General features: G+C 38.6%; 1 protein-coding gene across 3 annotated transcripts in view; it reads right to left on the minus strand.

The window, feature by feature from the left end:
- NCKAP5 (NCK associated protein 5) overlaps nucleotides 1-27504 on the minus strand; it is a 1523932-nt gene that overhangs the window by 318674 nt on the left and 1177754 nt on the right. The gene's annotated exons all lie outside the window — the stretch shown is intronic.

A 27504-nucleotide genomic window follows, 5' to 3' on the forward strand; every position in this document is an offset into this window, starting at 1 on the left:
TTTGGGTTTGACATAGCTTTATATGTTAGGCAGAGATCACCTCGGAGTAGGCGATATGTGACGGAGTAGAGCTGGAGTTTTTTGAGACGGCCAGTATAGGGCATTTGTTTGAGGCCAGTAATCCTCTTTGTGAGGTACTTATGTGGCCTTTCAAGCTGCTGCAGTTGTCTTGTGAGGTACATCCCAAAAGGGGCGTTGTACTCTATAATGGGTCTAACGAGTGTCAAGTGTAGAGAGGAACAATGACCTCTTTTTTCCTGGATGACAACCCTTTTATGATGAGGTGTGCCATGTAGAAGGACTTCCTGACTACTGTGGCAATGTGACTATCAAAGGAAAGACTGCTGTCCACCTGGGTCCCAAGGTCTCTTACCATACATTCGGTGTTAAGTAGATTGCTACCTATGTGGTAGTTCATGGATACAGAGTTTTTACCAAAAGGGATGATGCTGCATCTTTTTGGCATTGAGCTTGAGGCCATGGCTCTGACACCAGGCATCTGTCTCAGCGAGGCCATTCTGTAGGATGTCCACATCATCTGGGGACTTGACTATGGCTCCTAGTTTGCAGTCATTTGTGAACTTCATTAGCCAGAGGCCTTCTGTGGTAGCCTGTACTTCAGAGAAGTAGATACCAAACAGGAGTGGTCCCAGGACGGAACCCTGTGGTACTCCACTTGTCACTGCTTTGAGGTCAGATTTGGAGTCTGCAACTTTTACACTGTGGGTTCTGTCAGTGAGCCAGTTGGCAACCCATCTTGTGATGTAGGGATTTATACCTAGTTATGTGAGTTTAGCTATAATTCCAGAATGGGGGATGGTGTTGAAAGCCTTGGCGAGGTCAAAATGGGCTGTGTGAACCACCTTACCCCCATCTATGGCTTTGGTGACTGCCTCAAAGAAGTCAATCAGGTTCAGGAGGCATGATCTGCCTTTCACAAACCCGAACTGGATGGGATCCAGAGATGGAGGTTACCAGTGTCTTTGTTTATGAGTTCCATGATGATATATTCCATGGCCTTGCAGACCAGGCTCGTCAGGCTAATAGGTTGATAGTTCCTAGGATCAGTGGTGGCTCACTCTTTGTGGAGTGGGATAACTGTTGCTGTGCGCCATTTAGTGGGCACAAAGCCTGATGTGAGGCTATTATTAAACATGGTGCTTAAGTGGGGAGCCAGTTTGTCCTGAAGTTCATGTAAAACGCAGGCTGGGATGTTGTCCGGTCCAACGGATGCTGTGTTTTTGGCTTTAGAGAGTGCAGCTTTTACCTGCGTAGTTGTGATTACAGGGACTCTGCATTCTTTCTGTATAGATATGGGCCCTTTAGGGGGTGGGGGGTAAAGTTAGCACTGAACCTATCTGCCAGGATGCTGGCAATATCAGTTGGTTCTGTAACCCTCTTTCTGAACCTCTGCTATAATCCTTAAAGACCAGTCATCGTATGAGTTTGGAGACTGAGGTGTGTTCCTGATATAAAATCTGACATGTTTCGAAACTCATCATTGATGTCCTGGAACAAAAAAAACTCTCAGTCCAGGAAACCACAACTTATTTATTTATTTATTTAACATTTGTTTACCGGGAAAGTCCGACTTAGAACTAAGCCAATTTTCAGCAGAGGCCAGGGGAGAAAAGCTCCAGACGCATGTCTTAGTACCTTCCAAATCAGTTTGCATTTCTCGCCATGTAATTGTTTTAATTTATCAAGCCAAAAATTACTATGAATATTAAAGCACAGGGTATAACTAAGTCAATTATATCTAAGATATCTTGGTTACTTGTCACTTCCACTTGCATACTGAAGAAGACAAACCACTATTATTAACTCTATTTTATAATTAGGTAAGCCTACTAGGCAGAGGCCCACATTTTCAGGGACAGTGCATGGGCACTGTTGGATTAAGTGACTTGTTCAGAGTCAAGCATTTGGAATTAGAACCAGAACCTCTGAATGGATAAAACAGTACACAAAGTTAAGCTTTTGAGTAGAAATCTCAGATAGCATCAATTTAAGTACATCATTTCAAATGGTTTGCCTTTTGAAAGTAACAACATTTGCTAATGGGTATCACTTAAGGCACACATGGATGCAGACACTGCATGCTCTAAATACTTCACAGTGACTGCACCGTGGCACTGTCAGTTAGTGAATACATTTTCGTGCCTTATACTTACCTCATATCTTATCAGGTTTGGAGATTATAATATGAAATCAAGATGGGTTCTGAGAAATAAGTCAGCAATGTCTTTTATTTCACTTAATCAAGTTAAGTTATTAATTCATCATAAATTTAGGTAACTGTGACATGTTTACTTTCTTGCATGGCCCATGAATTCACTCTTCAAGCATTCAGGTACCAGTATATAACAGTCTTTTAATGGGAAAATTCTTTAAAACAGACATAGCCAAAGCTAGTAAAGCCATAATCTCAGTATCATCTATAGGCAGAAAGTTAACATTTCTTCATAGTTTAAGTACTAAGGCTACTAGAATATACTAGTATGCAATGGTGTACATAAATCATTAACAGTAAAGAAAAGTAAAGATGCAAATCTGCACTGAAACAAAGAAAAAGTGAAATAAAAACAATGACTAAATTAAGAGTTGCAAGAGACTGTTAAATTATATTAGAGAATGCGCAAACTGTTCATCTGCACTCAGATTATAAAACAGATGTTCTCCAGTAGGGTGTTAATATAGAGGTAATGCCTGCTAAAAAAACAAGTCTGATGCTTCATGGCAGTATAATAAGGCTTTGGGCCTTGCAACACCCCAGACCTGCATTATTAGGTTCATAGGTTCATAGGTTCATACTAGGCTATCTGCCCAAGGGCATTTATAAGCCTAGCCCATAGTTATGTGGCTTTCGCCACCCCTTTAGTTTGAATAAAACTATGCCTATTATTTTGCTGTGCCTCTGTCAAGCAGTGACACTGAAGTAATCCCTGAGGTATATCTGCGATCTCCCATCCATTGGTCAAGATTCCTCTTGAACAAGGCCAGCGAGGTGCTCTGCCTCACATGTACCGGGATTTTGTTCCACAGCATAGGGAGTCTCTGGGTGATGAATTTGTCCCTCCAGCACGTTCTATTAATAACCGTGTCAAGGTTTAAGTCTCCCGCCTTGTGGTTCTGAGGGATCTAGAGTGTTTGAGGTGAAGCATATTCATCAAATCTGGGTTTGACATGGCCTTATATGTCAGGCACAGGTCACCTCTGAGCAAGCGGTATGAGACTGAATAGAGCTGGAGTTCTTTCAGTCGGGCAGCATAAGACATATTTTTGAGACCCTTTATCCTTTTGGTGAGGAACTTTTGGGGCCTTTCCAGCTGCTGCAGGTGTCGGGTCAGATACATTCTGAATGGGGCATTGTACTCAATCATAGGTCTAATGAGTGATGAGTACAGGGGGACAATGACCTCCCTTGATCTAGATGTGAATCCCTTCATGATCAGGTAGGCAATGTAGAAGGTTTTCCTAACTACTTTAGCAACATGAGTGTCAAACGAAAGGCTACTGTCAACCTGGGTCCCCAGATCCCTGATGACTTCTTCTGTGCTCAGTGGATTGCCACCTATATGGTAGCTAGGGGTAACCTTGTTTTTCCCGAAGGGTATGACTATGCATTTCTTGGCGTTTAACTTTAGGCCATGGCTCTGGCACCAGTTATCCGTTTCTGTGAGGCCCTTCTGAAGGATATCTGTGTCAGATGTGTTTTCGACTATGGCGCCCAGTTTGCAGTCATCTGCAAACTTTGTCAGCCATAACCCTCCTGTGTTTGCTTGTACTTCAGAAAAGTAGATGCCGAACAAGAGTGGACCCAGGACTGAGCCCTGTGGGACACCACTTGTGACAGGCTTTGAGTCTGACATGGCTCCAGCAACTCTGACCCTGTGGGTTCTGTCACTTAGCCAGTTTGCAACCCATCTTGTGATGTATGGGTTTACATTCAAGCTGATGAGTTTTTCAATGATACCTGAGTGGGGTATTGTGTGAAGGCCTTTGCCAGGTCGAGGTAGGCTGTATGGACTGCCTTTCCTCATCAATGGCCTTGGTGACTGTCTCGAAAAAGTCAACCAAGTTTAAAAGGCATGATCTGCCTTTGACAAAGCCAAACTGGGTTGGATCCAAAGTCTGCAAGTTCCCTATGTCTTTATTTATGAGTTCCATTATGATCCTCTCCATGGCTTTGCAGATAAGGCTTGTCAAGCTAATGGGATGGTAATTACCAGGGTCGGTGGAGGCACCGCCCTTGTGAAGTGGGACCACAGTCGCCGTGCGCCACTCCTTGGGTAATGCACCTGAGGTGAGGCTAAGATTAAACAGCTGTCCTAACTGCGGGTTTAATTCCTCATTGAGTTCGTGGAGCACACAGCCGGGGACACCATCCGGTCCCATGGATGCTGTGTTTTTTGCTTTGGAGAGGGCAGTTCTCACCTGGGCGTTGGAGATGTTTGGGGCGGTACAATCCTGTGGTATACACATCTCTCCTTTTGGGGAGAAGTTTGCACTGAACCTGTCAGCCAGTATGTTGGCAATGTGTGTAGGTTCAGTAATCTTCACATCATTTTGAACTAATTCTGAGCATATCTGGGAGCTTCCTCCTAGGTTTCTAACATAGCTAAAGAAGGCCTTATGATTGTCTTTTGAGTCCTTGGTGATTTTTCTCTCAAAATTTGCCTTGGATGATTTTATGAGAGCTCTTAGTTTTTTACTTATAATGATCAAAGGTGTCTTACCTTTCAAGGATTTTGCTCTATCTTGTAGTAGCTTCCTCCTTTTGTTGTAGAGCTTGTTTATGGCTGGGGTCCACCAGACTGGACGCTTGCCTTTGGTACAAAGAGTCTTAGGTTTGTTTGGGATTGCCTGATCCATGCAGTCCTGTAGGTGCTGGTAGAAGGCATTTGTAAGTGATTCAGCGGTTTGAGTAATGTTTACCACTGGCTCAGGGGCCTTGAAGGAGACCACGCTAGTTTTTAGAAGTGTGAAGTCGGCTTTTGAGAAGTTTTTCACTGTGGTCTTTTTTATTTCAGGCGGGGGCGGGATGAGGACCTCCAGCAAGATTAGTTTATGATCTGATCTCACCAGTGAGGGGTATACTTCCGGTGTTGAACATTGTGATCCCATGTTCGTGATGATGAGATCAAGTATGTTTTCTCCTCTTGTGGGGATGGTGACTAGTTGTTCCATGGCATTCGAGTTTATGAACTCCAGGAACCTTTGGGCTAGAGTGTTTGGGCTTGAGTAGTGTTCCCAGTCTATATTAGGGTAGGTGAAATCACCTAGTATGATGGTGTTTGGAGATACATTTATCCCCTCCAATGTTTTCAGGAAGGCCATGTGAGGTTCCTGAGTTTGAGAGGGTGGCCTGTAACATGCTACAAATTGCAGAGCAGTCTTGCCTATGGTTAATTGCACCTGGATGGTCTCCGATGCATCGTGCGTTGCCACCAACCTTGAGGTGTGGGTGTCCTTTATGAATATGGACACCCCCCCTCCTTTCTTGGTGTTGTCCGGATTTTGGGGCCGGAACGCATGATATTTACACAGTAGCACATCCTGTTGGGCATTATTGCTTGGTTAGAGAATAGGCAATACAAACATTGGTGGTCTGATTGGACAATAAATGTTTTCCACCAGGGTGTTAATGTACAGGTAATTCCCATTGAAAAAACAAGTCCAATGCATCAAAGTAGCACAGTAAGAAAACTAGCAGTTGGAATTATTTTTCACTCACTAAGAAGCAAGTATAAAATTAAAATAAACAGAGAATGTTAAAAAAAATAAAAAGTGTGCATGTATATTTAAGGCCGTGTGTGTTGAGTGTAAGCGCGCATGAAAGTGAGAGTGAGATTGATCGAGCCATTATTTTACGCTTGCTAAGCAAAAGCTATTGTGAAATAAAAGTAACTGATTGTGTATGTCTGTGTGTGTGTGTGTGTGTGTGTGTGTGTGTGTGTGTGTGTGTGTGTGGCGCGTGTGTGTGTGTGTGTGTGTGTGTGTGTGTGTGTGTGTGTGTGTGTGTGTGTGTGTGTGTGTGTGTAGAGAGGTTGAATGAACAAGCAGTGGCACCAGCAATAAAGAGGTCTGCATACTTCTAAACCTCCTAAGATAGGTTAAGATATCTGGGTAAAACCTAAAATAATGGGGGAAGGAAGACTCAAATAAGGACAGAATTTAAGTATTGCTCTTGTAAAATTAGAAATTTGCTATAATAACAAGATTTGTTTTAGTGAGCGTTTTCTGAAGGAAATGAAGTCTGAAACTCAACTGGAAGTCATTATTTAATGACTTCAGTCCTAATGAGTTGCCACCAAACCACAAGTTTTATGAGGAACAGAACCAAAATAAAAATGAGGTAAATATCTTGGCATTCGTTGAAAATCTGGACAGTTGAGTGGTTTGGAGATTAGAAACTTTTAATGCCTGGCATAATAAATTAAATTTAATCATATCTTTTTAAAGATACACCGCCTCTAAATGTTTGTATGTATGTGTCTGTGAGAGATAAGTAGACTGTATATAGACATTAAATAATTACCAAAGACATTTTGAATGTAAAATATTTCCTTCAATAAGATTTCCATATACTACACTAAGTTTGAAGCATTAGGCAGAGGAACTATTTTACATGAAAAAATGTTATAAATACATATATATATATTATATATATAAAATGTGTGTATATATATATATATATATATATATATATATATATATATAGATATAGATATATATATATATATATATATATATATATATATATATATATATAAAATGTGTGTGTATATATATATATATATATATATATATATATATATATATATATATATATATATATATACAGAGAGAGAGAGATGCAGAATAAGGACCAGCACTGTTAACAGGTCTGATAAATCAATATGATAAGGCAATAAGATTATACAGTGAATTTTTGCTTTGTTATGTTTTGAAGGTCAGTGCAGTATAAATTCTCATGGTTCATCCTACGGGCTCTTGCTTAGTTAAAAATCTAGTGATCTAATGATCACACAGTAAAAGTAAATAAAGTATAGATAATTATTCTATGATTTTCTAGGGAGTGGGAATGTGCAGTTCTTTTTATTTTGTTTGGTATTCACAGTTAAAGTAAAATAATTATATGCACTGACAGGTCAAATTTAGAAGATGTTCAAAATGTGTGGCATGGAATAAATGCACATACTGGTTGGAAAGATAAGAGAGTTCATACATTAATTGAAACAGAAAGTTTACCCCGGGGATCATTTCAGTGGCTCTGCTGGACAGAGACACAGGGAACTAATCTAAGGGGGCGGCGAAAGCCAACACATTTTGGCTAGGCTTATGAATGCCTTCGGGCAGATAGCCTAGTAGCTACCTATGAACCTATGAATTAAGTGATTTTTTTTTATTTTATTTTTTTTTATTGTTTACTAGAAAACTCCATCTTGGTGAGAAATCCCTTTGCGGCAGGGCCTCAGACAGTTACAGGTAGGGGTAGAAGAGATTTTCTTATTGTAAAATAGACACAAGGGTACAATAAAAGGTTTTTCATAGTTTGTACTACACCGTTATGTACGGTAGGTGGGTTATGTAAGCAGAATCTTAGACATTGCCAGAAAAGTTACATTGTCCACATGGATGGAAATATCTTCAGACTGGACATGCTAGTGCAAAACAAACATTTTTTATTAAGTTCCGTATGACTTAAGAGTTGAGAGATGTCAGTATAGAGTACAAATGGAGAAGAGGGGTAGAAGCTGTTAAATGTCAGGACTTAAAGGGAAATAGAAATAAGAAATAGCATACATATAGGAGTGAAAGATACAGGAGATTATACAGGAAGGAGAATGCATTGTGAGCATATTATGATTGAAAGGTTATTATTTAGAACTACATGTAAGAAAGGAAGGTGGGGGGTCAGTAGGATTAGGTAGATGCACATAGAAATATGGTTTATGACAAGCGAATATGACCTACGTTGAGGTGCTGATGGGAGGAATTATAGGATAGTAGATAGGAGTTTATTCTGCCTGTTAGCAAGGGCATGCAAATGATTTTCAAGTTCTGTTTTAATTCTGATTTGCAAGATTGTTGGCTTTCATTTTGTTTTAATGAGAAAGGGAGAGACTTTCAGATTTTGAAGATTTAATTTGTGTATATGGCCTCTCCTACCATATTGTGTGATTTATATCCAGAAGCAATTTGACTTTGAGGCAAAGGGGTCTATGTTCAGAACAGACATGCAAAATGTTGGTTAAGGCAGGACATTTATTCAGCTTATGTATTAGACTTTGGGCTGCTGTAAGATGGGAGCGTGTAAAATAGGGGTTTAGTCCAAGCCAGTTTAGCTGACTGAGGGGATATGCAATTATGAGATCCATAATGTTGGTTGATGACAAATTTTGCAATTTTATTAAAGCATTGTTCAAGTTTTACTTTTATCATGACTACAGGTCAGGGAGGATAGCGGAAGTATATAGGAGTGCTGGTAGTAGATAGCCTGAAGAAATGTTTTTTGTAGTAGAATCAGTGAAACAATGTCATGCTCTGTACAGAACCCCCAACTTTTGTTTGTTCTTTCTTATTAATATGGAGGTCAAGTTTCTGAGTCCTCTATTGCAACAACTAGTGGCTTGGTATGTGAGACAATTTCTATTGATTCCTTCTTTAAAGCGTAGATGTTATTTTTTTTTTTTCAAAAGAGCTTAGTTTGGGAGTAAATAATATATATATATATATATATATATATATATGTATATTTTTGCTTAAATACAGTATTAACTGGAAACATTGAGCCAGGTTTTGATAGACAAGAAAAGGATTATTGATTAAGCAGTTGTAATCTGGTTAGACTAGAGGCAAGGCAAATGAGGGTAGAGTTGTCTGCATACTGGAACAGTATGACGTGCCTAGCAGTGAATAGTCGATTGTGTATGAATAGTGAGGGGAATAAGGAAGAGAATCCAAATTCCCATTTTACTGTTTGTAATCTAACAGATAAGTAACTGTGTAACAAGAGGAGAAAGACTTGAGAAAGACCAACACTGTGGAGTTTAATTGTTTTTAGTGAGAAATGCTATTGAATGCTTTAGATTAGTCTAGGAACACAACAGAAACTTCATTGCTTGAGATGCAGTGGTTGTTTGTGTTGTCAGAACTCAATAGGGCAGTAGTGGCATGATGATCAGGGCAGAAGCCATGCTGGGAAGGTAGTGACAGGAGTTATCAGTCAGAAACTGCAGAAAATCTATAAGTATGTATTTCTGAAGGATTTCTGAGAGAAATTAGTGGATAACAATGATTTGATATCTTTATGTAGTGGGCCAATGTATGATTTTTCCAGAAAAGGGGGACATGTCTTTCCTTGATGGTCTGTTTATGACTAAAGATACAGAGAATGCAAGGATATTAGCAGGACTTTTAATGTATTCTTTTGGGAGGGTATCAGCTGCAAATTGTGTTGGTTTAAGATTGAAGAGCTATTTTCTGATGATGGAAAGAAGGATGGATTTGATTATGAATGATGTTGAATGTGTACAAGCTTGGGCATTGGAGGGGGTGTGGTGAGTAGTATTGCTGTTAAGTATGGAGATAATTACTTGAATGAAGCATGTGTTGAAATGACCTGTAGTCTGGTTTGGGGGGGGGGGGGGTGTTTGGTGATGGATTTGGCTGATTAGTTTTGCCTGGATTAGAAGAATACTTAAGGAGAACTAGAATAGCTTGTGGTTATTTGGACTGTTTGCCTACAAGGTAATGTAATAGTTACTTCACTACAATATGCGTTCTTTAAGACATTATGCTACCCATTTTACACAACCAACTACTTTACACTAAAAAATCATTAATTAATAACATTCTGTGAGTTGAAACAGAAAGTGCATTTACTAAGAGTAATCACATCTTACTTAGCTGAGACAAGAATGATCATGAATAAATATCTGAGACAAACTTTAATTGTACACTCAAGTGATCAGTTTAAATATATTTCCATGTACTCTAAAACAGTCATTTTGTAGGGAGGCAAGCCCCATGCACCCTCGTAGCAATGCAGGGGCTGTGCCACAAATCTTCCATCTCTACATATATAATTCCAAGGGCACACAAACTTATAGAAAAGGGGAAACTTTTTTCTCTTCACCAACTCCTATACCTGCAACAAACCAAGTTCCAAGTGTACTAAAACATTAACAACATTAACATTTAGTTGTCTCTCCACCATACCTCTCACCTGTCAAGATTTCCAAAGAATAACCAGATATTTGCCTCATACTTTTGGTCTGTAGCTCATAAAAGTTGAGGTTTTCTGGCTAATCTTCAAGGATTGAATTTCCTAAATAACGGCACACATTTGAGTTTCAGATTTTATATCCTTCAGAAAATGTATGGTAACACAAAACCTTTTATTTTAGCAAGTTCATAAAAGCAATATTTAAACAATTGTCCCTATTTTTGGACATTTGTTCACCCCACCACATTACTTTTGTCTTTGTCGAGATTTCTTGTGCTAGAAGGTTGACATGTATGCTTTACACAATGCTTTTAGTTACCAGAACAAGGCATAATTAGCTGAAGCTCACATAAAGGTCATCTACAAGTTCTTTCTTTTCATTCCAGCCTTGTTTCATGCACTTATTCTCTTCTTTCTATGCAGGCTTACAGCATGGTAAGCACAAATTGCCAGACTCTGTAGTACTATGATCCCCCAAGGAAAGCAACTGTCATACTGAAAAAGAAGTGTTCTCTGTTTTGGACTGCAAACATATTGATAGAGAGATAGACAGACAGACAGAAAGATTAGATAGATAGATAGATAGATAGATAGATAGATAGATAGATAGATAGATAGATAGATGGATAGATAGATAGATAGATAGATAGATAGATAGATAGATGGATAGATAGATAGATAGATAGATAGATAGATAGATAGATAGATAGATAGATAGATAGATAGATAGATAGATGGATAGATGGATAGATAGATAGATAGATAGATAGATAGATAGATAGATAGATAGATAGATAGATAGATAGATAGATAGATGTACATTTGCCCTTTTTCACTGCTTTTCCACCTTTAAGTATAGAACATTCATAGACAAGTTTCATTTGGCAGCCCTCATGCAGGGATATTACAAGGAAATAACATGCCTGCTACAAGTTCAAATCCATGATTTTTTTTAGATAAGGAGATTGATTTGCACACCTTTAAACACAATACACCATAAAAAGAAACTGCTTCAAAACACCTCTTAAAACTCTTTGAGGAGATCAACACTCTTATGAAAGTCAGAAAATGAATGCATAAATGAGGTTTGGTAACAAACCAAGTTGTCCTGGGACATTTTCAAAAGGGATTAGGCTGATATATTAATGGGAATTAAGTGGGTTGGAGAGGTGAAAGGGTTAAATGGAAGGAGGGATGATTGGGAGGAAATGAGATAATGGTGGGGAGGGGCTTAAGGGGATTAGACAAGTGTAGCTGGGTAAATGGTCACATTTTGGCTTGAACTTGCTACTGCAAGTTGTACATCCATGATGATCTGTAGGTATCTTGAGAGCAGGTAGGCCTTGGTGGTGGTGGTTACCTCTGGCTTTCCTCTGCTTGTTGATGATTTTCTCTAAATTTGTGTGCAAGGAGATTTTCCTTTCATCATAAGACTTTAGATTCAAAATGGCTGGTATTTGGTGGGGATTGGAGATGGGCATTTCACTGGCTTTAGGACAGCTGCGTCTGCCATGCTGCTTCCTTTGCAGTCTCCTTTTGAAAGGGTGGAGTGTTTTCTCAACAGTTCCTTTAATACCCAGTTCTACGGATTTGGCGGTTATGGTTGGGATGCGGGAGTTGGGTCCTCTCAGTTGTGATCTCTTTGCCATAAGGGTAGAGAATATGCTATGAGCCACGTGGCTTCTTTAGTTTTGTGTGTTAGCATGCATTCTGTGCTTTCCTGGACTCAAACACTGCTTATTGAGCACATTTGATAAAGAGAACTTGTAAGGTACTTAACTGTGCCTAGGAAGGGAGTTGTGATACTGATTTGGCATGACTTGTGCAAGCGTGGAATTTTGTAGTGGATTTCTACTCTGCCACAGCTGCTAGCTATTGATTCTTGGCGGTGATTTGTGACATGGTGGTCATGGGGTACTAAACGTGTTATTTGATGTTTTTTTTTTTTTCTCTCTCTCTCTCGTTTACCGTATTTGTTGCTACTTATGTACTATATCGGCAGATTTTATTTGTTTGCTTCTGCTATAATGGCTAAGAAGTTCTGTGGGGGTTCTCAAAACAAAATTGTTTTCTCTGGATGTTGCCATTTTATTGGCGACTGCTTTCATGGCATGAATGGGGTTGGGAGCTGTTTCTCACTGTTCACGCTACGGTGACAGGTGTTGCGAGTCCTCCGGTGGGCATGGGGTACAGCAGAGGTGGATTGTTGGTTGTCATGGTATAGGTTGGGAGAGAAAGAAAAAAAAAAAAAAAAAAAAGGTCCTTGGCATTCGTTATCAGGCCTGGGTTTTGTTTGTTATGGCTCCTTTCTTGCATCAGGACAGCTCCATCTGCTTTGCTGCCATTGGAAGTACAATACTTGTTAAAAAAAAACAAAACAAAACAAATAAGCACCAGGGTATAGCTTTCATTTCTTGGAGTTATATTATCTTGTGGGCAATTATTGTGTTCCCTGTTTTCATCAGCTCATGTGGGTCTTAGGTGGCTTTCCTGGCCACTGAGTAATTCAGTGGTAGTTTGGGGGTTAGAGGAAGCCAAGATGGTGATTTTGCAGGCTGTGAGTTCTGTGAGGGGGACAGATGTGCTACTGTGCTTGTGCGGTAGCGACAACAACTACCGGGTTAAATCCAAGCTGTTTACAGCTTGCGAGTAATGTTAATTGCTCATTTATAGTTACTATGGCACTCGTAGTCTGCCCATGTAGTTGTAAAATTTCAAGTTGTTTTACTTCATTAGTCTTATGTCATAAACACACTATATATTGTTAGTGTGCTTAATTTTGTCATCTGTATACAGACTCATTATTTTGGTGGTTAGTTGGGTTTATGACCATGTTCTAAGGCAGCTGAAGTAAACTTTTAAGCCTGTTTTGACCAGAATTACTGTTATGTGCTGACTGGTAAATACATTGTCAGTTTTATAAATCACTGAAAGGATTTTTTCAATGTATGCCATACACAACTAGAGCACTTTCATTATTACAAGCCTACTGTTTGTCTGAGTTACCTTGGCCATTCCCAGATCAGATAGAAGACTGTTCCAATTCAGCTTGCAGTACTGATTAGGCTATCATTTCTTTACTGCTATCCATTTTGTGTGGGTATGTGTGGGTACAGTCTGCTACTCTAACCATGCTATTATTAATTTAATATTATAGGTGCCCTAAGCTTTGTTCCACCCTCATTACCAAAGTTTATTTAGTTAAAGCAGGACACATAAGGTGCATTACAGATGGCCATCAAACTTCTGTATGAGCAATGAAGCACCTACACTGGGAAATACTGAGACAAGGTCATGACAAATGCAAATGTAACTTTCGCTTGTTTTGCCTTCTGTTATTGAGATGCATTCTGTTACTTGTGATTCCTGAATAAAAAACTGGTACTAACTTCCCATCCTGACTCCTCCATTAGATAACCACGACTAATTTTAATGTAATTGCTTTTAATTTTGCTTTACCTTTTATAAGCATGCCTGAATTGCATAACAGGGAGGGGAAGTGTGTGTGAACAAATTGTAATCTCCGTGTTGAAGGGATAAAAATTTAATAAGTCTGTCAACACTTACTGCAATTTCTTTCGATATTTGTGATGCATTGTTTAGAGTAAAGGCTTTTGCCTATTTGCAAATAGTAATTGATTCATGGGGGTTGGTATAATGATTAAGGTGCAATGTTTAACTCTCATCTTTGAAAGTAAAATTGAACAGGCTTATAATGGTCCACAAGACCAACTAGCCTAGTATTTACCTATGAACCATATACAGTCTTATTTAGTCCAGTTCTCCCTCGTACCTGCATCATCAGAAATAGTTATGTAGTCAGGACTCATCAGCTCTCTGCCTTCTTGTCTTAACTTTCCTGGGATTACCTGTGTGGTATGGGTCGAATAACCTGCAGAAGTCTGGATAGGCTTTATCAGTTGGGTGATCCATGTGTCCCTTGGGGGTGGGGGTGGGGTGACACCGCAAGAGAATTAGGTCAGGGCTCGGTGAAGTTATCCTCCTGGTTAAACTGCTAGTAAGCTATTAGGTTTTCTGCATCTTGTCTCTTGGTTCTATATTATGGTGGCTAGTGTTCTTCTTTTGGAGATGGAAGGTTGAGTGTTAGGCACATGGGTTTTACAATATAAGTTTGCTTGGCCTACACAGTGCACTAATGGATGTGGTATGGAATCACAAGGTTACCCTGGTTTGTGGATATTGATATGCCCCTTCATGTGTGGGGTTTAGATGTAACATTCTCAACTGGTAGTAAAATTTACGTTAGGTATTTGATAGAGTTATTAGAAGCTTAGCTTCAGTTATTGCTGCTTTCTCACAAGTGTGTTTGGTGGGGTACATTCCTTCCTGGGTGTTTTGAAGATGTCTTTGTGTGTTATGTATTTTATATGATTTATATGTCCTTTTTTCTTTCTTGCAGATGGGGGTTTTGGAACACTGCTGCTATAATTTGGAATAGGTGGGTATAAAGTGGAGCCTTCTCTTTACATTTTAGAGGATTTTTACTTTTGTCCTTTTCTTTGTAGATGGTGGTTTCATGAGTACCAGTTGTGGTGATCCACAGTCAAGTCACAGATGATGGAAGCAGTGGCGAACAAAGAGGTTATACATGGGGAGCACAAGGTGGTGACAGTTACTGACTGCAATTGCTGAAGGACAGAAGGCATCATGCGGTGGCTTGAAAAGGGGATCTAAAGGACAAGTGTTGGAATGCTGTGGCAGTAATTTGGAATAGGTAGGTATAAGGTGGAGCCTTCTCATTAATATTAGAGAGTTTAATTTTGTCCTTTTCTTTGTAGATGGTGGTGTGCTGAGTAACATTTGTGGCGATACAGTGAATTCACAGATGATAGAAGCAGTGGCGAGTGAGGAGGTTACACAGGGGGAGCACAAGTGGGCAACAGTTACTGACAGAAATCACACTGAGGTCGCAGATGGGGACTTGCTGAGCTGGCATTTTTGGTGGTCTGAAGGAATTTGGACTCGACAGATGAGGGAGGCTGCTGAGGAATGTATCGGCTGATGGGGCATTAAGAATGAGGTTATGGATTTCCAGCAGAGCAGCTGTATGGGGGTTTGATTTGTTCATTGCTGTGGAAGTATCAGGGTGAATTTCACACTGTCTTGTTGATAGTTGGGGCTTTTTTTTTTTTTCTTGAATGGATTTGGTGGGCAGATTACTATGGTAGCATACCAAGTTATGTTACTGTTGAAGGAGATATTAGGTGAGCTGAGGCAGGTAAGATGATGGTTAGGATTACATGATTGTGGCAGGTTTAAGGGGACGGTTATAGGAGAGGTTTTGGTAAAAGGGGTGTTATCTTAGTCGGGATTAACAGGTTGCATTGAATAAGTGGATCAGGACGGTGAGCTGGGTGGTGCTTTGTGTATAGGAGGAATTGGCTTTGAGTGGTAGGGTTGGATTATTTTACCACATTTTGGATGGTGAGGGCTAGTCACTGACCTGGTGTGGCTGGGGTCAGTAGGCATTGAGGACTAGTAAAGGCTTTGTATGGTGGTGTAAGCAGCTTGTCTACATGGGCTATGCAACGGTGGGATTGTGATAGGATTCTAAAGCGCTTTACAGGTGATGGTACACCGAATGAAGTTTGGATTTATTCTTCCCTTTAGGGGAAGTAGTGGGTTGAAGAATTTGAGTTGAAGGGAGGGGGAACAGCCTGGTCAGGCTGGTTGGCGGAGAAGAGGGACAGGCTCGCCCACTTCTGTTCCCCCTCCAGTGTATGGAAGTTTATTGCAAGGATTTGTGGAAAGGAAATGAGCAGCTGGAGGAAGTTTGCTAAATAGGTAAACAAACGGAGGTAAGGATGCTGCTTATTTGGTTGGTAATTTGATGAATGGTTTATGAAGTAAGATGGGACGCTGATTCATAAGTAAAGTAAGCGAACAAAGGCATGGACGCTGCTTATTGGGCAAGATGAGCAGGTACGCTGTCCTAATTAACAATAAAAGGAGATTTATAAGTAAAGTAAGAGAGCAAAGGTATGTATGCTGCTTACTGGGCAGGATGAGCAGGTACGCTGTTCTGATTAACATTACAAGGATGTTTATGCTGTGTTTAGAACAAACTATACTATGTCCAGTTGTAAATAAAATTGGTAATCAAAGTTATGGAAGTTTAATAAAAGTCATCAAATGTCATTCAGTGTGATGTGTTTATTGAAGGGGACCAGGACAAATGAGGTTTGGTAACAAACCAAGATGTCCTGGGACATCTTCAAAAGGGGTTAGGCTGATATATTAATGGAAGTTAGGTGGGCTGGGGAGGTGAAAGGGTTAAATGGAGGGAGGGATGATTGGGAGGAAATAAGATGTGTGGGGAGGGGCTTAATGGGATTAGACAAGTGTAGCTGGGTAAGTAGTCACATTTTGGCATTAACTTGCTACCCTCCCTCCCATTTTTGTTGGCGGTTTGGTGGGGATTTTGGTTATGTTAGTTGGGGTAGGCAGAGAAGAGGGACAGACTTACCCTCTTCTGTTCCCCCTCCGGTGTGTGGATGTTGTGTGCTACTTACTGGCAGGATGAGCAGGTACACTGTCCTGATTAACATTACAAGGAGGTTTATGCTGTGTTTAGAATCAACTATACTATGTCCAGTTGTAAATAAAATTGGTAATCAAAGTTATAGAAGTTTAATAAAAGTCTTCAAATGTCATTCGGTGTGATGTGTTTATTGAAGGGGACCAGGACAATATGATATTACAAATTACATACTCTCTGCATTATTGTATTATTTATTTAGCAAATGAATACATAATATGATAATACAAATTAAGTATTCTTTTTCAGTGGGGCACATTATAACAATGGCTGCACAAGATACTTCTTTGATAACATCAACCATATATGCATGTTTTATACGACTTAATTGAGAAGTGTTTGACTAAAATTGCACTGCATTGCTGAGCTGAGCAGAATTAGAATGATTGCTTAAAAACATTTGTTTTTAGTTGCACCTTTAATCTGAATTTATGATGCACATCATTAATGTCCACTATATATAATTTATTATATTACTGAAAGTTATCCTACAAATGTACATATATACTTACCTCCAAAACTTAAATTGAATTATTTATTATATTACAGCCTTTGCCTCCAGATCGCCTTTTGTAACAAGCACCATGTAGTATGAAATAGTCAACAAAATGATACAAGCAAATAGATCAATATCAGACTTACTTCATGGGTCATTAAAAAATCATGTTGGAGCATGACTATATCTAAGTTTGGATTTCTAGAACTTCAAAGTGTAAAATATAACTCTAAAACAAATTATATAAAAAAGAGGTTATTCATAAAAATGTCTGCAACAACAACATACACGCAAGAAATAGCACACCCACAAAGATACCTTCCTCAAAGGATACAAGGCTAAAAAAAATGTTCTATATAGACAGACTCAAATCCTTCTCACTATACTTTGTATCCTACAGACCTGTGTCTGACATGCAAAGAATTCTCCGACCCAATACTGACGGATTTATTGCATATCAGCAAGTCAAATTGCATCGGAAATACTCAGCCTAGGGATCTAAACCTCTTCTACACATCAACGGAATGGTTTGGAGGGACAGGTATATCTCCCAGAAGACACCACTGCTCTTGAATAGACTCCCTATCAACATAAAACAATGTTCATCTTTGTCCATATTCTAGTGTAACTTGGATCTATGGATGGGAAATTCACCCTGTACTACTAATGGACAGAGGCAGCTGCTAAATGCTTTATCCCATGTATGGGTACCCTCAAATTATCTATGGTATGATATTGGTTATTCTCATTAGGGGGTAACATATAATTATCAACCATGGGATGGGTAAGGCCAATTTCTAACCAAGCGGATAGGTTAATTTGAACACAAAAGGGGAAATTGGATAGGCTTAAAATCGCCCACAAGGGCTGATAGCCTAGCACTTACCTACTATGTGTTCTTCTACTTGCAAAAACAGTAATTTATTAGCAAATATTTCTAAATGTTTAAGTTGAACTATACAATTTGAGCCATGTAAATGAACCTAAAATAAGTAGTCCCAACTAATGGAATTTACCTGCTTAGTAAACCAATAAATAGAGGAAAATTATTTTAAATTGTAATATATTAAACATAAGAAAATTATGAGTGGGTCACAAAGCAAGAAGACTTTAAGTGTTTGAGACATGGATACAAAGATATTTAACTCTCAAAAAGAAGAAAGAAAAAGTGCTAAGTGTGTTGTTGGCTTTTAATGTTATGAAGCACTTAGCTGTTAGAAAGGCAGTGTAATGCAGTCCCATACTTTTACACTTACCTTCCCATGCCTCTTAACTATCCAAATTTTCACAGAATGTCAGGATTTTTGTCTCATGTGTTTGGTCTGTTCCTCATAAATTCCATGGTTTTCAGACAAATTACTGGTGGGTGAAGATACTAAATAATGACATTTAGGTTTCAGACTGTATCCTTCAGAAAAAGCAAGTAACCATACATCCTGTTACTCTACTAACTTTCTAAGTTTATGATAGGAAGTCAGGGACACATTACCAAGGGATGGCAGGCAGAAACAAATCTTGTTTTCTGCCACTGTCGTTTGCTAGTCAGAAGTGGATATGACTGCCCAGCATGGTACTCAACCTTAACAATTTAAGCAGGGGGTGGTTAACATTTATTAAGGTTGGGTTTCTCACCACTCTGGCACTTAACTGATTTGTCATTTTCCACATATCAGAATGTAATCACCAAGCTCCATGCACTACAAAGTAAATACCATTATACTGGAAAATGTATCTGTAATTTTAGTGCTACAAACATCTGATGTTCACAAAAGAAAAGAGTAGTTTTACCAAAGTGCAACTTACAAACCACCCTAAATGACACTTAAATATCAAGTCAGGTATTTTTATTGGTTGCCCTGCCTGTGTTTCTAAAACCTAGGAAAAGTATTCAGCTGTTCTGCTTCTAGGCAGTGTTAACACCATGTCATTTAATAACAGAGTCAGATAACAATGCAAAGCAGATCTATTAATGCAATAAATAATCCAAATGCCAGTCCCAATGATTCCTCTCTACTGAAGAAAATTGAAAAAAAAAAAAAACTCTTGCAATTCTGTCTGTTAGGCAAATATATATTCTATTAGTATTTTCAGATATGACAGGTTGATTGTTGGCTTCCTACTTGCTTTATCATGAGTGAAAATGATGACTTGAAAGCATGTGAATGCAACAAATGCATAGAAGCGACTGTGCATCTTCAGATTTAAGATCACATGACAAAAAAATGCCACTTCTGTCATATGTTAACTTTTGACTCAGAAACAATCCATAAGAAATTAGCTTAATGGCGGGCTCCAAGCAAATTCTGAAAAAGGGAAAATCTTAGACAAATATTTTCTGGCATCTCTCATTGTCAGTATTAAGGGTTATATGCAAATTTCCCACACGTTAAATTATTGCTCTTGGTGGGGCAACCAGAAATACTTTTGATAAAGTGAGAAATGCTGAGAAACTTGCACATATTACAAGGATCCTCTGTTTTGTTGTTTGTGATAAGAGATGCAGTCTTCATTTCTTTGTTTCCCATGTGGGCTTTACATAAAGGTGTTCTTCTACTTGCAAAAACAGTAACTTATCATCAAATATTTCTAAAAGTTTAAGCTGAACTATGCTATTTGAGCCATGTAAAAAGTGGCTTCTGTTCAACAGTATTTAATTTCCTTCCATGATCTGTCTGAGGTCAACTAAAATATCAACACATTGTCTTATACCAGGCACTATCACACTGAGTAAATGTCAGTGAATATGAGAAATTCATGGCATCTGCCTTCATTTTTTTCCCATTCCCCCCAAAAAAAATCTATATACAAAACAGCTTTTGTTCAGAAAAAGTGTTCCTGCTCTGAGCAGTTCTTCGAGTACCATCTTAATGCTGTTCACAGTGGTTAATTACCTAGTCTGTGTTTCCCTTTCAGAGTCACAGCTGTTGCGTCCCGTTTTTTACGAATAATACCTTACACTCATACAAAGAACAATGATCTTTGTCTCACTTCACACCGACATTTTCCAACTTCTAAGCACTACTGTTCATTTGCACATAGATCACATTCAACTCGTAAAACCCAGGCAGTAATGTAAAGTTCACCCTGTGCTTTCACACACGATTCACTCCGCAGATCCATGTATTAGTATTTCAATCCTGCAAAGGCAGGCTGCTTTTTCTTGTATAGAAAGTTGCTTATGCATTACTTCTTAGGCAATAAGTGCACATCTTGTTATTTATGGGCTTCTGTTCCAAGGAAAATGATACCTCCTCACAGTTCAGAGGACATAGCATATGCTATTGCCAATCTGCTATACATCTTTTTAATAAAGCTGGAGAATTTTACAAAATGTTTTTTTTTTTTTCATTTTAGTATCCTGACATAAGTAATATGGTAGAATTCATCTAATAAGTTAAGCGTTTTTTTGTTTAAACTCCACTCATTAGTTCTACATCACTACTCTTTAGAGAAGGGAAAATACATACATATGTGTCATTTCTCCACAAACAGAAAGGAAATGACATAATATCATTTCATATCTGCCTTAGAGCTTTCAACATTTCACACACAGAGTTCCTGTAATGTTGCTAGACTTTTAACACATTCACCTAACTGCTCTAATCTATCATGATAGGGCTTCTGAAGTGAGTTTATCTGTTAAATCCTAGGTTACCAATGCAATTTAGCTTTGGATGCAGTTTGAACAAGAATTAGGATGAGGGTCATAACTTTTAATTGCTATACATGTAGATATAAAACATGATTTTTATTGTTAACCTGTTTTATTCCTGTGTATTGGTTGCAGTGAGTAGCACTGCCATTGCCATTTCACATTAAGAGTTCACAGCTGAGGTGCCTTTCCTGTCTTCATGCAGATTTTCTGTAAAGTTATATGGTGGTCAGGTTGATGACTCTAAGGTGCCTGTAGGTGTGTGTGTGTGTGTGTGTGTGTGTGTGTGTGTGTGTGTGTGTGTGTGTGTGTGTGTGTGTGTGTGCGTGCGAGCATCTGTGAATGTGTGTGTGAGGTGTGTGTGTGTGTCTTTGTGTGCGTGCTCGCATGCTGTGTGTGATTGCATGCAAGGCAGGTCTGGTAATCTTCTTCTGCTTAGAAAGAATCAGCATTCATATCAACTAACCTTGACTTTAAATAATAAACATAAAACATCAAAAAAGAAGATAGAAAGATGGTGAATCCAAAAAGTCAGTAATTTACTACCACCATATTCTAGTTCAGAAGGTGATTTTAGCTTTGATAAGTTTTCATCAGAATGAACTCATACTGAATTTCATTGCTTTTAAAGCAACTAAAAATGTCACGTGGCTATTAAGAGGGTTGGAATTCATTACTGTCTTCTGCTTTATATGGTTGTAATTAATTATTGTCCTCTGTTTTATATGGTTGTAATTAATTAGTGTCTTCTGTTTTATATGGTTGTAATTAATTAGGGTCTTCTGTTTTATACCTTTGGATCTTCATTTTTTTTTTTTTTTGTTTTGAATCTACTCCCTACAAACCTATTAAATTCTGTAATCCCTTTTTGCCCCTGGCCACAGCCATTGTTGGAAAGAGTTTCTCTACCAAACCAAATTATCAATTTATTATTATTGACACATAAATGAATAAATAAATTGAATCTTACAGTGGTTGGCATTGTTGTTCTACATCACTTGATCGTTCACTTCTCAGCTGATTGACCTTCTGAACCATATTCATATTGTTTTTGCTAGGTGCCCCAGTTTCATCCTACACCTCAAAAATATGCTTTAGGTGAATTGATGATCATTTAAACTGACCATATTCACTTGCAAGAGAATGACTCAGGGCTCATCCCATGGTAGATAAATGTCCTGTCTGGGACTAATTTGCTTTTTTTACACACTGAATGCAGAGAAAGGTCCTGTCCCTCCTGCTACACTAAGCTTAGGGTTTTAAGGCTGTGATTAAGAGGAGAATTTAGGTTGAGGGAGTAGGAGGGGAGCTTTGGTAACTGGGAAGGGGAGTAGCATTTTAGGTTTAGAGATTGATTAGGGATTTTAGAGTTAGGGGAGGGGAATTTTAGATTTAGTGTTATGGAGTGACAAGTCAAGTTAGGATTGAGAACTAAGTAGGGGTTTAGGGATACATTAAGGATTGTCATAGAGCTATACAGTTTAACAGGAGCAAGTGGTAGAAGGGTTAGGTAATTAAGTAAGATCAGGCTAGTTGGATTTAAGGATCTTGACTTTTAGATCAAGTGGTAAAAAGCAAATGTGTCATAAGCTACCCACATGTGAGGAGTTGTAGTATACTCTGGAGAAATATCTCTAAACAGGCTGTATCTCAGGATAGTGATATCTGAACGGAGCCTTCAAACATTGGCCCAAAAGCCCAATTTTGCAGTAATTAGTACCCGCGGTGGTGGTGCTGCGGTAGCGTTGTCGCCTCACAGTAAGACGCTGTCCGGTTCGATTCTCAGCTAGAGCGTCTTCTGCGTGGAGACATGCATGAATGGGCGTACCTTCGTTGAAGGTTGTGCATCAGGGCTGGTAACTCGGCATGTAAAAATCAACTACCAATCATTAGCGGACCGGAGTTCTGCTGTGGCGACCCCTAACCAGGAAAAGCCGAAAGACACAAACAAACAATCATGCCAAAAAGCAAGGAGGTGGATTGCTTAATGGGCTAGCAGATGACAGATAGGCTTATCAAACGTCATGTTAGGTATATAACAGTAACAAACAGGGACAGTAAGGGAGGCTAGGTATGGATTAAAAAGAACAAGAGTGTCTTACTGCATACAGGTCTAATTGAGCTGTGTATTGGTAACATGACTGCTGAAGTTTTGAATATTTTCTGGACGACTGCAATGTTAAATTTAATAATGTTCAATAAAACATGCCAAACATGATCTGGACAGAAGTCAGTTTCTCCTTTACTGTTCTCATTTCCTTTGTATTGTAGGCATTTCACTTGGTATTCAACGCATTGTTACAGGTCACCCCTATGCACACCATTCATATCATCTAATAGAGGTGCACATCTAAAAATGGCTTCATAATTTTCTGGGACATAGTTTGTCACTGTGTAATTCATACCATAAATAATAAGGAAAATGAAGAATGATTATTTAATAGAGGCTAGAGCCATAGCATATATACTGTATAAACCTGCTTCTCCTGCAATTGCAGTATTTGCTCCACTGACCTCTTCTTGTCTGACTGACTCTTGAGTAATTTTTTGAATTTAGTATCATCACATCATTTGAAAAAATGAGCCAGTTATACCACTGGTATATCTCATTACAGCAGAATACAAAAATGAAGAACAGAGCATATTGTATTACTCTTACTACTTTCTCAAATCAATATGGATTAAATGTCTGTAAAGCAAAATTGTAGTCAGGCATAAAATGAAGCAGGAGTGATATCTAGGCTTATTAGTAGTAGGTGGAATACACATGAGCATTTTCCATGAACAAAGTGACTGAAAGGAAAAAAACATTTTACCCTGACCTGATGCCAGCTCTTTATTTTTTATTATATGTTAACCAGAGGTAGAAAGTAGTCACTGACATTTGCATGAAGGATGTGGCAGGCTTTGCTTGATGAATAAATCTAATTCTGTTACTTGTGCGAATGTCATTTTTATTTTTTGTAATTCATTGAAATGTATTTCATATACTGTTAATACAGTCACCTGACTCTATGTGGAGAAGTATTTAGTAATTTAAACGTTTGTTAATTAAGCAACAGAGATAATCTTTGTGAATATTTTTCAATCACAAACCAGAAGACAGCATTGTTAAAGTAGGTAGGCATTCACAGCTTAATGTCCCCATGAGTATGTCAATTATGTATGAATATATCAAATGGGAGTAATCTGACTGAGTTATTTTGGATACATTTGTTTTTTAAAAAAATGTTGCACTGATTAAGAACTTGATTTTTATAAATGTCACATTAAATTAAAAGCTATTTGGTCAAATATAATTATTGTAGGTACTTTTCCAAGTCAGCAAATTCAGGGCTAGATTTGGAGTTAGACTGGGTTTGAATCTGAGACTCTGATATTGATTCTGGTTAGGATTTGGTTTAAACTTAGGACTTCTTTTGTGAGGTATGTCATACAAATCTTGAAAGAGGGACGTGGAGGGCTTTTTTGTACCAAAAGAAATGTAACCAATTATTGTGTGTATTGTTGTAGACCACCTGGAGATCATTATATTATCGCTGATTATTATGACTTTTGAAATAATATCCTATACCAAGAATAGCCAGTGAACCATTTGGTTTTGCAAAAATTTTAATAAAGGCAGAAACTGCAGTACTTGGAGGAAATCAGTGTAGACAAACTTGCATGCTTCACACAGATAGTGAACAGAGACCAGGACCATATACTGAATTCTGGAAATAAATAGGAAAAACAATAGCTTATACTCATCCAGATTGCTCAGGATGACAGAATTTGTTGTAGCCTGTGGTGAAAAATTACACCCTGTGCTGTCTGTGTAAAGGATCCCTGGATAAACAGCATTTACTCTGTAAACAAGTTCAGTTCTCCATTTCCAAATTCAAGTCCCTCAAGTTTCAGCAAAAACTAGACAAGGAGCTTCCTCTCCTCAAATAAGCAAATCCCTGGTCATGCCATATTCAACACTTTTGTAGATCTTCCTTTCTCCTCCTCCTGGCAGGGCCAATCACATGCATGTTAACTTTCCATCTGGTATTCAGAGTCGATGAATAATGGATACAGCAGGTTCTGGATCTGTTCAATACAGCTTTAGCAGATTTAGCAGATCTAATAGCAAACAGTATACCGCTCTTGAGGTCAGCTGACACAGCATATAAAGCAGGCAGGAAAAGAAGAACAGGAAGACAGATAGAACAGTGAAAAACAGATTTAGTAAAGAGACAGTCTGATTGGTTGAGGCAAACAGCTATCTATTTCCAGCAAAATAACACAAGTGTTAGTACCCATATTGGGCAGATGGGGCAGCAGCTGTATTTTACTTAAAAAATGGGTACACCCAGTCAATTCAGGCAATTGGGAGGCATGACTTGCATGCATTTATGTGTTTAGACATGTGTGCACATGTATGCAATTGCATGTGTGCATGTGTACATGTCGGCATGTAAGTTGAGTGTGCATGCATGTGTGTGTGTGTGTGTGTGTGTGTGTGTGTGTGTGTGTGTGTGTGTGTGTGTGTGTGTGTGTGTGTGTGTGTGTGTATGTGTGTGTGCACATGTGTATGTGTGTCTTTACATGTGTATGTGTGTCTTTGCATCTGTATCTTTTTTTACCAATCAAAAAAAGTCAATGTATTTCACATACAACTCTCTAAAATTCAATGGTGAGGGGGGTTTCCACTTCATCATCACTTTCAGGTAGGAATCTGAATGACTCAGTTACAGAAAAAGGATATACATACCTGTGGACTGAATTGTGTTCCTCCTGGAGTTAAAGCACTTTCCTGGAAGTGAGTGGAACATTTGGATTTTGTCACCTTAATATGAAAGCATAGTATTATATGCAGGCCTGTTAATGTCAAAACTGGGGCAAATACTTAATGACTGTTGCAGATGCCTGCAAGCTAATAATAAAGTGCAGAAAGGCTGAATAAACCATTATTGGTTAAGCACATACATCTCTGTGAGAGGAAATGCGGCGAAACCTTTAGTGATGCATTATTTTATTATCTACTTTGCATCAGTTCCTCAGAAAGACAAAAATAAAAACAAGTATTATGACATAACAACAACATGAAGAACAGAAATCAAATAACAACACAAAGAATAGAATACATTAAAAATGAATTCCTCTCCCTGAGGTTAAGGCTCTGTCAATGTTGTCATTAAGGAAATGTGTTGTCACTTTCAGACACCATGTGTTCACAACTTCTGATTCAGTTCAGTGAGGACATTGTAACTTAGTGACTAAAAAGTGCTGGCATTATTCCTGTTTGTTTTTTTTGTAAATGTTAGCAACTTCCTAATTTTGAATTATTGGCCTGTAGTGTTGTTTTATGGCTCTGTAAATTTTTAAATATTGTTGTTTTAGACACAGTCACCCTTTTGGAAAAGTTGTCAAGTACACTGTGATGAAAAAAAGCTAATAAAATGCAAATTTCCTACTAAAGCCTTAATTAGAACTTACTGTTGCAGAGCGTAATGCTGTATATCAGTCAACATACAGTTATGATAAGAATGCCACTCAATCATTGTGTTATGCATTTAAGAAATTAATTCCAAAAACTTCACATTAAGAAGGAGATTTTTCCAGCAAATATGTGTGGTTTTTACTTTTCTTTTTGCAATCCAATGATTGTGCAGGTAGTGTGTGTGTCTGTCTGTGTGACATTCACGTGTGTGTATATATACACGTGTGTGTGTGTGCGTGTGTGCGTGTGTGTGTGTGTGTGTGTGTGTGTGTGTGTGTGTGTGTGTGTGTGTGTGTGTGTGTGTGCACGTGTGTGTGTGTGTGTGTGTGTGTGTGTGTGTGTGTGTGTGTGTGTGTGTGTGTGTGTATATATATATATTTATATATATGGGAACACTACATAATCTCGAAAGTTTGGAGACCATATAGTCAAAACCCCAAACTACCGAAAGACCAGAAGCGCGAATTTCAAAATCCCGACTATCAGGAGTTTGAAATTTATGCTTCCGGTGTTGCAATATGGTGGAAGGGCAGGTAAGTATTTCTGTTTAACTGTGTTTGTTAGAGGTTTAGTGTGTGTGTGTGTGTTGTGAGTGTGATGTGTGTGTGTGTGAGGGGGATGTAGGCATGTGATGGTGTATTCATGTGTTTGTCTGGGTAGTGCAACCTTGGAGTTAGAATATTTAAGTTGGGGAGTGTGGGGGGCACAGCCCCCCACATGGGGGGTGCAGGGGCTTGACCCCCTGTTTGTCGGTAGGTTAGGTTTGTGTATTTGCATTTTGGGGGAAGGTGTGTGTATGTGTCTGTGTGTGGTGTATGTTGTGTGTAGTTTTTGGTAGTTTGAATTTGGTGGTTTTGGTTTTTCGGCATTGTAGTGTTTTGGGTGTTTGGTCTTGGGATTTTGGGCGACAGTAGAGTGAGTGTTCTGTATTTAGTAGTGGTTATATATATATATATATATATATATATATATATATATATATACATATACAGTATATATAGATATATAGATATATAAATATATACGTAGAAATATAGAGATATAGATATATGGGGGGGTCTACTCACTTTAGTCTTACACACACACACACACACGC

The sequence above is a fragment of the Protopterus annectens genome, chromosome 6.part0 (assembly GCF_019279795.1).
Source record: "Protopterus annectens isolate FY-2018-M chromosome 6.part0, PAN1.0, whole genome shotgun sequence".
NCBI classification, from domain to species: domain Eukaryota; kingdom Metazoa; phylum Chordata; order Ceratodontiformes; family Protopteridae; genus Protopterus; species Protopterus annectens.